The sequence below is a fragment of the Anolis carolinensis genome, chromosome 2, assembly GCF_035594765.1.
Source record: "Anolis carolinensis isolate JA03-04 chromosome 2, rAnoCar3.1.pri, whole genome shotgun sequence".
In the NCBI taxonomy this organism is placed as follows: Eukaryota; Metazoa; Chordata; class Lepidosauria; order Squamata; family Dactyloidae; genus Anolis; species Anolis carolinensis.
In genome coordinates, this window is record NC_085842.1 from 280118846 (window position 1) to 280132782 (window position 13937).

General features: G+C 36.5%; 1 non-coding gene across 3 annotated transcripts in view; it reads right to left on the minus strand.

Annotated features, from left to right (window-relative positions):
* Positions 1 to 2333: 2333 nt before the first annotated feature.
* LOC103277619 (uncharacterized) overlaps positions 2334 to 13937 on the minus strand; it is a 30057-nt gene continuing 18453 nt past the window's right edge. For 2 of the 3 annotated variants that reach the window (XR_010003545.1, XR_010003544.1), the window contains exon 3: positions 2334 to 12460. This is a non-coding gene — a transcript (uncharacterized LOC103277619). The remainder of the gene's footprint in view (positions 12461 to 13937) is intronic. The other variant, XR_010003546.1, reaches the window with a different exon arrangement.

Consider the following 13937-nt stretch of genomic DNA (forward strand, 5'->3'; position numbering starts at 1 on the left):
TAAAATCCAGATTATCTGCTCTGAACTGGATTATATGCCAGTGCAGAATCATATAATGTAACTCAAAACAGATAATGTGGATTACCTGTTTTGATAATCTGGATTATATGGCAGTGTAGAAGTGGCCTGTATTTAAAAGAATAATTATGATATAGCTATATTCTAAGTGTTGCATAAAGTTAAATAACAGACAACAGTTAGTGGCTGTAGGCTGGTCTACACTGTCCTAGATCCCAGGATCTCATCCCAGATTATCTTCTTATCCTAGATTATATGGCAGTGTACAATCATATAATCCAGTTCAAAGTTGATAATCTGGGATGAGATCTGGGGATACAGGACAGTGTAGATCCAGCCATAGAGAACTGTGTTGGAGGAGTAAGATTTTCAGTACTGACTCTCTTGCTTTTATATGAAAATATGTCTATTACTTCTTAAGGGAATTACCTTCTCTTCCTCAGTGAGGAGTCTAGTACTTTATATCTTAGTGCTATACCAACACATTTTAATATGGCAGTGCTTACACAGTATCCAATTTTCTTTTTCTTAGTAAGAGCTAGTTAGTATCTTTGGGGAATATTTTGTAATGCAAAATCTGATAAAAGAACAGCGGTCCCAATGGGGATTGATAATACCAGGTATGTTAAACCTCTAGAGTTCTTATCTTTAGTGCAGCTCTTTGTGTTGAGAAAAAAGTGTTGATTTTCAAGCAGATTTGTATTAAGAATTTTATTTCAAGAAACCAGTAAGTTTACATCTATGATTTCACGAATAGACAAATCCTTTGAATAGCATCATATAAAGGTGCTGAAAGATTTCCATTGGAAGGCAAAAGCAAATTCACATTCAAAATGTAGGGCAAACTGCAAATAAATGAGGGAGATGGGATAGATGCCTGCCTACTCATGTTTTTAATACTTATGAAGAAGAAATAAATATCACTAATTGAGGTTTCAATCCACATAGGTTTTTGAAGAAGAGTTCCATTGTTGTTTCAGTTCTGCAAAAATATCAGTCAACTGGAAGAATTGCAGTACTAAGATATGTTGCATAATGCTGTGAAATAGCTCCAAAGATGTGGAACACAGTACTCTGTATATGATTTGATGTTTTTAAGGATTACATCACAATAACAACAACAACAACAACAACAACAACAACAACAACAACAACAACAACAACAAACTAGAGCTGACAGCTGGCACAACAAAACATTGCATGGAAAGTTCCTTGACAAAATTGAAGGAAAAGCTGATAAGGAGAAGACCTGGCTGTGGCTCACGAATGGGACCCTGAAGAAGGAGTCAGAAGGCCAGATCCTTGCAGCCCAGGAGCAAGACATCAGAACAAATGCAATTAAGGCCAAGATCGAAAAATCAGCTGATGACCCAAAATGCAGACTGTGCAAGGAAACCGATGAAACCATTGATCATATCCTCAGCTGCTGTAAGAAAATTGCACAAACAGACTACAAACAGAGGCACAACTATGTGGCCCAAATGATTCATTGGAACTTATGCCTCAAGTACCACCTCCCAGCAGCAAAGAACTGGTGGGATCACAAACCTGCAAAAGTATTGGAAAATGAGCACGCAAAAATACTGTGGGACTTTCGAATCCAGACTGACAAAGTTCTGGAACACAACACACCAGACATCACAGTTGTGGAAAAGAAAAAGGTTTGGATCATTGATGTCGCCATCCCAGGTGACAGTCGCATTGCCAGCTGCAAAAGGCCACCCTGCTGGGATCTGCGCGCATCATCCGAAAATACATCACACAGTCCTAGACACTTGGGAAGTGTTCGACTTGTGATTTTGTGATATGAAATCCAGCATATCTATCTTGTTTGCTGTGTCATAATAAAATAATAATAATAATAATAATAATCACTTGTTATTCATATTTCACCTTTTCCCCCAAACTAGGACTCAGCACATCATCACAAGGAGTTGGAGGGAAAACGAGAGAAAGCAGGAGAAAGGGTGGAGTTTGATGGGGTTCTGCCTTTAAAGAAGACAAAGAATTTACTCACTCCCATCACATAAGATCGCCTCCTCCAGCTTCTAACTCAACTGTCTGCTTAATTCTCATCACATGAGCAGGCGATAACTCCTCTCATTTCAAGGATACTAGAACACTTTTTAAAACAGGCACCCTTCCACTGAAGCAGATTTAAGACATCTTTCTTAAGGTGGCACTTTCCATGGGGTCGTTTGCACTCATGACCCTTCCACTGAAATAGAAGCACCTTTCATAAGACGGCACTTTCCTTGGGTTGTTTGCACTGAGATTTGTTCCCTCCCATTGTCCCCCCCCCCTTTTTTTTAAAAAAAAAAAATCACTCTGGATCATAGGAAGTGGTTTTAAATTAACCCTGATCTTTCCCCAAGTGTCTGCATTGGCATTCTGTGGAAATGTGCATGTTGGCTCTACCCACACACAGCATCATTGTTTTATTTATAAGCAGGCAACAGGAATTGACATCACATAGGGAAATTGGCCATTTTGCCTGTCTTTATGCGGGGAATTTAAAAATAAGTAAATTGCTAACTGGCTTAGGAATCATTGGATAAACCAATACTTTAGAAATAACAAAATACCTCAACCCTACAGTTGAAGCTTGTGTTGTGGGAAGAGCACCATGGGTTTCCATTTCTTAAATGTGTAGAAATGCTGATTTTCTGCATGTGATGAAATCATCAAAGAAATTTACAAATTAAAATGAGTACAATATAATTAATAAACACACAAGAATCAACATTAAAACAGAATCAAACTGTTAACCATATTAAAACAATTTATAACATACACTTTCAATGTATTTAAAAATACAATAAATATGATACATTTTTAAAGAACACGGCACATTTTGATATTTCCACCTTTCTGCATGGGATGATGCCGTTCTCCTGCCTAATATGGCATACAACAATGCAGAAATCCACAAAAATGCATTATATCTGAAGGAATTGGTTGTATGTGTCTATTAAGAAACTGAAAGCACACATGAGCATATTAGAAAAAAGTCTCCAAGAATGCATGTGCATTTCCTGTTAACTTTCTTTTATAGGAATAGAACAAAAAGAACTTAAAGTTGCAAATGCGAGGAATTAAGTGAAATACAGACCTGATTCTTGCCATTCTTTTTCTGATTCAAATCCCTTCCAATGACAGCTACAATAGACCCTACAATTATAGTATTCCTGACCTACATCTCTCTCTTGCTCATATTGAATCAGGCAACCTGAGCAGAGAGACGAAAATGTTCACCTCATATCCCTTTCTTGTTGGTTTAGCTCCACCTTTCCTCATTAAAACAGTTGAACTTTCTATCTCAAATGAAACTTTTTCAAAGGCCAGAGAGAAGGAAGATGTGGAAGTCCAATGCTATCAAATGGGAATGCAATCTTTTTACTGAGAGCATTGATTTATAAAGCCAACCTCCAGAGGTTCAGACAGGTTTATCATTCTGCTCTAAATGTCTGAATGCATAATGGAATGCAAGGCCTAATTTCTGTAATGTGTTTGGATGATGCATTGCCCATCAGGAGCCACAGATGAAGCCAAAGAGGAAAGCTCAAATATATTCTTTTGAAACTTTGGGCATCTAATGCATTATTAAGTATTTTAGATAAAAAAAGAAGAAAATGCTAAACAAACTTGCTCAATGGACAAAGGGTTCACATGTTAGCATTTGACTGTAGTTTAATCTATATGAATGATTCCTTGGCTTCTGAACATTTGCAAATGTACCAGAAACACACAGCCCCAAATTTAACATTGGATCCAGCCTTTACCAAGAGACATGAAGAATGGATTATTACGGTGTTTTACAATTTTCTAAGAACACATATAGATCCTACTGTGATCTTAGCAAAGATAACATTTGAAATTCCTATTCTAATGATTAATGCAATTGATTACCCTGAAGTCCACATTTACCAGTGTAGCTCTTTTAGATAGTTGACTTTATATACATGCACATATAGTTAGTTAAGTCTAATCTGGAAAACTCTTTAGTTTGGAGGGAGACAGCACAATATTATGAAAAATATTCAATCAAATAAATGTGTGAAAGGGGGAAAACATTTCACTGTCCAAATAACATTTTCAAGATGGTAAAATTATCTTGTTTCAAATCCTGTCAAGCGTTATTACCGATTTATTTTATTTTTTTAAATGTGTTGTGGAAATGTTACCCCCTCAAATGTGCATTTTTCTTAAAATGAAGGAATGGATATTGGAGACTGACATACTTCAGTCTACTATGCTATCTCATGAAGTTTCTGCTTATGTATGTCTTATCAAAATAGAGTTAAATCTATCACTTTCATTATCTTTTCTCATTTATGTTGGCTCAAATAACAACAACAACAACAACAACAACAACAACAACAACAACAACAAAAACAATTTTATTTCTTACCAAGTCTCTTCGTGGCTCGTGGCAGGCTACAACATCATTAAAACATATAAATATTGTTAAAATTCTATATATATACATATTAAAGTGTATTTCTATAAATGTACATAATAAAATGTATTTCCATAAAATACGTATTAAAATACATGGAACAGAGATTAAACACAAGACTTGAGTTTAAAATTCATGCTTAAAACCAGTTGGATAGGCCTATCAGAAGGGATAGGTCTTTAAATGGTTTTAAAATTCTGACAGCTGATTTAGCTGTTGGAGTTCTGACAGGTTGCTCCAAAGTCTTGGGATGGCTGATGGAAAGGTCCTCTGGGTGACGATCACCAGTCAGGTTCAGGCAGGCTGAGAAAGATGCCCCCCAGAGAACTTCAGTGTGAGGGGTGGGTTGTACGGAAGAAGGGGATCCTTTAGGTAACCTGGACACAAACCACATAGGGCTTTAAAGATCAAAGCTAAGCACACAGATGTCTATTATACACAGCAAAAAAAAAAAAAAAAAGGAAAAGTATGGTATATAATACAAAGTAAGTTATGTTGTTGTTATACACTTCTATTGTAATGTAATCACTTATATGTTGCGTTTGTAACATCAACTATTATATAAAATACTGTATAGATGAATAACTACTGTTTTAAACCATCTCGGGTCTGAATTGGGTTTAAATTAACCCGGTAATTGACCTTAACTCCATTCCTGTCGTTAATCCAAATAATCTTAAACTTAATAATGCTATCGATACAAGCAAAGTATAATACAGTATAGGTAACCTGTATATATAGTGTCCAGGTGGATTTATTCAACCCTCAGACTGTATATATACAATATAGTAATAACGAATAGTGTTAACATCACATTGGATTTGAATTCGGATTAAAGCCAATTCAGTCTTTAGTCTTAAATCCAGTATAAACTCATATATTTGTTGGAGCCCCTGGTGGCATAGTGGATTAAAGCCTTGTGACTTGAAGGTTGGGTTGCTGACCTGAAGGCTGCCAGGTTCAAATCCAACCCGGGAAGAGCGGGGATGACCTCCCTCTATCAGCTCCAGCTCCATGCAGGGACATGAGAGAAGCCTCCCACAAGGATGGAAAAACATCAAAACATCCGGGCGTCCCCTGGGCAACGTGCTTGCAGACGGCCAATTCTCTCACACCATAAGCGACTTGCAGTTACTCAAGTCACTCCTGACACGAAAAAAAAAGTTTATTATCGAAACAGTCCAATCGTTATCTTGATAATATTCTCAAGATCTGTAGTAGTATTGTTCAAGGTGAAATCATTCAGGGTAAATAAAATACAGTATAAATTCCTCGTATAAATGATAACAAAGTGGATTTACTCCATGATGGAGGGAGCTCACTGGTAGATTCCAGAGTTTGTATAGTCGATCATTCTTCCTTAATGGTGAAACATTCACTGGTGAGTACCAGAGATAATATGGTCAGTTGTGGGTCCCGGAGATGGTGTGGTCAATACAATATGGTCGATTACGACTGGTTTCCTGGGTATATGTCCAGTTTCGATGGATCTTCCTCAGGTAATATATGTCGTATCTTTAGGTTTCCTTTGTTTACTTGGGGCAGGTTGTAGTATTGCTCTGCTTTCTCATTTCTTATTATAAAAATAAAGAGAAAAAACTTTCTAGTATTTTTAATAGGACCATAATAATATAAACCATACTGAAAATAGACATGTTAAAAATACCCCAACACTGTCTTATATACAATATATATACAAACTCAAAATAATATGAATTAAATGAGTTTAGAACTTACATGTCTGTGGAGGATCCCTACGTATTCTATTTTATCTTGGGTATTTTCTCTTTTATCCAGATCCTCTGTGTTGGTTAGGATCAGATCCAGAATAGCAGATCCCCTTATTACCTCTTCTATCTTCTGGACAATAAAATTGTTTGCAAGGCAAGTGAGGAACTTGTTGAATTTTGTACGCTTGGCAAAGTTTGCTTTCTAACAAATATCAGAGTAGTTAAAATCCCCCATTACTACTATATCTTTTCTTCATGTTTGGTCATCTGGTCAAGGAAGGCTTCATCCAGTTCTTCTGTCTTGCTTGGATATCTGTAGTTGACCCCCACAACTACATCTTTTTCAGTCCTTCTTCCCTTAATTCTTATCCAGATGCTCTCAATCTGGTTTGCAGGATTGAAGTCTTGCATCTCTTCATAGGTGTACATATTTTTGACATGTAATGCTACTCTACCCGTCTCCTGTTTAGTCTATTTCTATGAAATAAGTTATCCCTCTCAGTGCTACATTCCAATTATAGGACTTGTCCCACCAGGTTTCAGTTATGTGTAACTGTTTGTCATGCTAAGAGTTCCAGCTCATCTTGTTTATTTCCCATGCTCTGGGCATTAAAGAAATCTAAGCTTGTGGGACATTTGCCTTAGCTGTTAATTTGAGATTATTGCCCTCTTGCTGCTTGGTACTTGTTGTATTTGTCCAAACCTCTCTTTAGCCTTTTGGCTGTTCACTCTGGGCCTTGATAAACTACTGTTCCCAATGATATTGTCACCCTCCCCCACACAACTGCTTTAATGTTTGCAACTCAATGATTTCTATATTTTTCCTAACATTAGTAGGCTTAATGTGACACCACTATACTTTGTGGACATAAGGACATAAGATGAGCATGTTAGATCAGATGAACAGTCTATCCAGTCCAATCTTTTGTACACATAGTATATAATATATTGCCTATGTGAAGCCCACTAGAAAGACATCTTGAAATCTTCAGAACTGATATACAAAACACACTGCTCTGATACTTAAGATGTTACATAACTAGTCTGAATATTAGGAATTGATGAAAAGGAATTGCTCTTTCGTTCACTTGAAAATCTTATCCTTAACAGCACTTTTCACTTAACAAAACTTTAAGCTAAAAGGCCTTTGGCTTCCTGGATTTCTTTAATAAACAAACAAATAGGTGTTATGTTAATCATGCTCTGAATCAGGGGAGATGTGATTTATCTAAGTAGAAGATAAGGAATTTCACATTTGTGCTCTTTAAGAACTATTGGGTAAATGTCATCTGGACCTGATGATCTGTATGCTTGTAATTTGGCAATGAGATCTTGAAACCTCTGTCTTATCATGGCTATTTGCCTTGCACTTTCCTGTCCCCACTTAACATTTTTCATCAGTGCACATGGATTTCCCCTTTATTTTCACCAATAAAGACAGATGAAAAGAATTCAAGAGTTTCTCAACAGTGTCTTCATAATTTCTTTAAATCCATTGATATTCAAAGATTTAACTGTCTCATTGGCAGTATTTGTGCTTGTGGTGTATTTAAAGAATTATTTATTGTTGATTGTGGAGCTATTAGCAATATATTCCTCAAAAGCATTTTGTGCATTTTGTGCATTTCTTCTCTGGTAAGTTCACTTGATTTCAGGAAGACTTCCAGTTTTAAAAGAAACCTTTTTAAAGCCCCCACCCTGGTAGCATTCAGAAAGAGCTTGAAAATCTGGCTCTTCACTCAGGCCTTTGGATAAAGATTGTTCATACCCATAACAATCCTGTACCTGTGACCATCCTTGTACCAGTTTGCACTTTTTTTTACCTTTGTCAACTTGATATAGACACAGGGTCTACTCCCATCTCAATTTGCACTTCCAAGAATTTGCAGCACTTTATCAGTCTCCTCAAGTTTATAATATTTATATGGTGCACCTTACCCAGTCTACTTTTACAACCTCTCCATTTTAATCCATGTTTTTATTAGTTCTTGTCATTTGTTTTTTATTGGGTAATGTTTAAATTTTTATAATTGTGCATGTCTCTTGTCTATTGTTGTGTTTTATATTGCTATTGTTTTTATTCTGGCTTGACCCCATGTAAGCCGCCCTGAGTCCCCTTTGGGAGATAGAGGTGGGGTATAAAAATAAAATTATTAAGTTATAAACCTCTAATAGCTTATTTCACACTATTCATGGCACTTGGACATTTCACATCCTGTTTAGACCTGTGGTATACATGATATCTGAGCCTCTCTTAATGTGGTTTTGAGTAGGCCCATGCAAGATAGAAATAAATTTGATAGCATTGTAGTCAATTTTATGAGCAGTGGTTTTGAGACACAGTCACCTCACATATTGGGACATTTTACTTCTTGGTTGTAACTGGGATACTTTGTCAGCTTTGTCAGTTTTTTCATATTTCATAAAAGCAATCTATTTCCATCTTGATTTATTTGGAGCCCATCTCCTTTTTTACAGGTCTGCACAGCCTCATAGGACCTAAAGAATCTTTAGTGCTGCCTAAACCATCTTCTCGTCATAAAGAGCTACCTTTATGTTGAGCTAAATGTTTATCAGGCACATAACAAGCCTTCCCATGTTCTCATTGAAAAGAATGAAAGGGGGCGGGGCGGACTGGATGGCAATGCTTCCCCTTCCAGGTAAGGGGTTATGTGAGCGATGTAGGTGATGTGGGGCTTGGGCCGACAGGTTTTCGACGCTGCCTGCTGGATTTGCCACGATGCATGGCGAATCTCCCTGCTTTCGTCCACCATGTAGACCTCAATATGATGACATCCCTTGTCTTCTTCAGTTCAATTACCTTAGCTGTAAAGCAGGAGTGAAGGAAGTTTGTCTGGTAAACTTCATGCAACCCCTAGCCCTTTTGCAGCTCGACAAAACCATAAAATTACCTTTTAAAAAGTTGGTTAGTTTGCCTGCAAAAACCAGAACACTTTCACTGATTATCCATCACTTAGTTGCACAATATATATGAATGATTAACCTACGTGGATGCTGACTTCTTCATCAGCTAATATTTCAACTCTGGGGTTAAGATCTTTCATTATTTGTGGAGTAAATAAGAAGTTGCAGTAACTTAGTAAACACATTTAGGATCGCAATGTATGACTGCACATCTTATAGCCCCTCACCCATTTTATTTATACATCTGCAATCACTCTGCAATCCTGTATCTTATTTATAGAATTTCAGATAATCTTTGACTTTATACCATGTTTGTGAATAATATTGCATTGTCTCAGTGCTTGAGTATTTGATATAATAACTGAGTAGAAAGGGAACAATGGTGCTCATTCTGGTAGAAACTAAATGCTCAGCCTTTAAACATGATTTCATATCTGGCATAAAATGAGATCGCTGTAAAAGTGATATAGTTATGGAGGTAATGCAGAGTAGATCTTTTGGACAATTATTATAGACAATGGTTATACAATTCATGGCACAAGAACAACATCTATTCCAAGTTAGACTGTTAATAGTCTCCAGGAAGGAAATATAGCACTTAGCACCACTTCCAGAGAGAGGTCAAAGGGTATGAGAGCAAAACATGCTGGAATGGCAAATACCTTATTTATTTGTTGAGCAGATTTATAGCTATTGGTTATCAGATGCTGAGTTGTTCTGTGTGCTTGTAAGAAAAATGGATTCTGTTTTAATGGATTTCTTACTGTGAAGTGGAATGCCTTGGGATACAAGGCATGGAAAAGTACCACACTCCTGAAGTACAGTAGCTTCTTTTTCAGCCAAACAGAGAAGGGAGAGAATGACTAGACAACAGGTCTTTGTATCATGCCAGAATTAAGTCTGTACAAAGAAGCAGGCATAGAAATTTAAAGTTTATCTATCAGAAAAATATGCCTTTTTGAGCTTTTATATTAGCTGGAGGACTTGGGGAAAAAAGCCAGTGTTCTGGCTGTACATATTATTTATGTATTTAACATGGCACCACCTATATATAAGCTGGTCTCTCTAGACTTGTGAAGAAAGTTACTCAAGAGCTGCAAAACTACAAAATTATTTTTAGAACAAAACCTTAAGAGAGGATTCTCAATAACCGTTAAATGGTTTTATTAGTTTGTTTTAATGGTTTTTTTGCTGGATCTATTTTAATGATCCTATGAGCCAAATAAAATAACATTTTAAAGTTTTAATTTATTTATAATAAATAAATTATACAAATCACACACAACTAACATTAACACAAAACATTCAATAAATCAGTTAAACAATTAATTATATACTGTATACATTTAATCGTTATGTGCACCAGCCACCCATGGGACATTTATTCATCCTTAATATTAATAATTCTTATACTGACCTCTTCTCAAAATGCTAATATATGTTAATTTGGTTTTATTCCTTTTTTGACAAATAGATATTCCAAGAATTCACCCTATATTGTCTCAAAATCATTTCTTTTCATTAATTCCTTTTTGCATTTTATTTCACTAGTCAGTGTGATGTTCCTCACATCTTTGTATCAATCATCAATTTTATATTAATAATTTCCTTTCAAATTTTTGGCTATAAACAATCTTAGACCAGTAACAAAAATTACTATTAATTCTTTCTTTTGCCATTTTGATCTTATATCTCTAAAATCTAATAGAAGTGCTATATTTGGATTTTTGTGTAGATTAATTGACAGTATGACATCAATTTCAACAAATACTTTCCCCAATTTTTAAATCTTTTCACATGTCCATCATAAATGTATATAAGTTCCAGTTTCCTTACTGCACCTCCAACAATTTTATGGATTGTTTCTATTATAATAACTTTATTGGAGTCATTTACCATTTACAAATTGTTTTGTAACAATTCTCTTTTAATTCTCACAGTCATATTTTTTATAATTCTTTGTTTCTAAATATTTAACCATTCTGTAATATTGATTTCCCATTTTTTTTGTTCAGAATTGTATTGGATCACTTTCTATCATTATTTTATAAATTTTACTTATTAGTTCTTTTGTTACTTCATCTGTTTTAACTGTATTACTAGTTCTTCAAATTCTGTTAATTGCCTGCATTTTATTTATTGCTTTATCAACTTTTTTTCTTCCAGGAAAAATATTCAGAGATAGCCATGTTGGCCATGCATCAAAAGAAACAAATACCTCAAAAGAGTCATAACTTCATTGGGCAACCAAACTGCACAAAACACATGATACAAGCTTTCAAGGCTCTATCAGCTTCTTCATCAGAAACAGGTCTACATTTTGTCTTGGACATTGCTTATGTTCAGTGGAGAAATCTCATGCCTTAGAAAGAAGCCCGTGACTTCGCAAAAGGACAAGGGTGTTGTCAGGGATAAATCGTCGCCCTGACTTATTGATGGGTCAGGTCTCACCTTCTTCTCATCAGTCAGACCACTTAAGCATCGGCAAAGTGACACCAACAAATGACAGCTCAGTCGTAAATTATCTGCTGATCCCAGCAGTACTATACGTTTATTTACTGACTATATACAATACTAAATGCCATCACTCTCTGGACCTTTCCTCGGCAAGGGCAAAGCATGGCGCATCCTCAGTTAGCCGAGTCTGTTATCAGTGCTAGCAGGCACCTCCCAACATTCCACAGTTCATGATGAATGTTCCGTCCACACAGTTGAAATGGAAGTCTTGACCCATTGGCCCTGCAGGCAATCAATCAGGGCTGGCATGTAATTAACTCCTGTGTTGTTGGAAAGCTTGCCGGAACACATAGACACAATCCAACAGCAACAATTGATTGAACCTTTCACACTATAACAACAAAAACACTGACAGGTGTTGCACCGCTAGGCTGCAGGGCACCTTAAAACCACATTGAGCCACAGAGTATAAGCAAGCAAGCTGTTTATTGAAGATTATATGCAAGCAATAGCAATTCAAAGTTCAAAGTCATTAAAATGAGGTTTAAATCCACAAGAACAAAGTACTTGAGAATCTTGGAGCAAGAATCTATAAGAGTCACTGAAAGAACAGAGTCCAAACAGGATATCAAAGTTAGTCCCATTAGAGGTATCAAGATAGTCCAGGCAAGATATCAAGGATTAGTCCAAGGCACAGTATCAAACTGGAACGCAGAAGGTAAGGCTGGAATACACAGAATCAGACTGTAACACAAGAGGCATGACTCCAAGATTAGTCCGAGGCACAGGATCAATATTGGAACACAAGGCAAGGGTCTTGGCTGGAGAAGAAATCCATACTGCAAGATTACTGGAACACCAGTTGGATACACTAAAATCCATGAAAGCAAGACAAGACTGTATCAAGAATCAAGTTACAAAGCTGCAGGAAATAACATGGAATCCACAGAACAAAGAGCAGAGTTCCCTCTTTCATTATTTAGCAAAGTTAACACCTCTGAATCTTTCAGAGAAAGCAGCCCTTCTTATGGGAAACTCAAGGTCTCTTCCCATGAGAAGCCTGCTCATTATTTTGTTTCAATAATAAATGGTTGCTACATCTCAAACACTCCCTTTCTCTCCTCTGCTGATTAATCACTCTCTTCCTGTCAAACTCATTAACGTTATCACTTCCAGAATCCGAACTAGATTATCCATCTGGCAAAAGAAGGTCCAACCTTGACTTCTTTGAGGAATGCAGTTCAAGCTGTCTGCTTGAAACCATTATGTCTCTGGTCCCAGAATCCACTGGGACAAACTCTGGCTGCATAGGAACATGAATCTCAGGCCCAAACCCAGAGTCCTCTGACAAGCCAGGTGCAGGGACAATCACAGGCTGAACAGGCCCAACCTCAGGCTCACCTGACAGCTCAGATGGAGACTGGGCTACAACAAGGGGCATCCTAGATCCCAAGATGGGCTGCTTTACTAATGAGAAATAAGTTAATATTTACTGCTTTTTATCTTGTTCCCCACATGGCCAAAATGTGGTAGCAGCTTCTGACTGCATAGATATCACACAGTAACTATACACTAAGTCTTTGTGTTAATTTAAAATGATCCACACAATTTGTATACACTGGAGCCTTTCTTATCTGCCAAAAGCGGGAGAGACAGAAGGGCCTAGATGGGTCATGTGACAAGGTTCTTAGAGTTTTTGATTCATCTCTCTCTTGGACTAATTATATTCCTGACTTCCACTTTCTCCACATTTCTCTTGGTTCTTTTGGATAGTACATGTGGTTGCATGATGACTAAGGGTTTGTTTACATATGTATATTAATCCCTCAGTTTTCCTTCCATTCTTAAATTTTCTTAAATTTTCTTCCTCTAACAGCTCACTGGAATTCCAGGTATTTGTGTTCTAGGAATTTCTAGGTATTTGTGTTCATTCTAGAGCTTTTCATCCCAGAAAGCTATGAAAGGAATTGTGAATGTGCGGCTACCATTTTGTGACTGAACCAAAATTATAGTTCTAAGTGTCAATGCACACTCTATTTCAGTTTTGATCTGATAACACTTAGAGAACAATATAAGTTACAAAGTACAGGCAGCTCTTCATATTCCATTTTATAGCCCAAATTGATACAAAGAAGAACACTACCAGTTCAAATGCATGTTCCCAAGAACTCTCTAAAATATAAAGGAAAAACAGCACAAACAAGTCCAAGTAGACTGTTTATATAGCTCTAGAGATTCTGATAAAGAAAAACAAACATAATCTTTTCAGCTGTTCCTCACAAGGGAAAAAGAAAATGAAACATTTGATTATAATTGTTTTAATGAGCTGTGATTCCAAATGAAGTCGT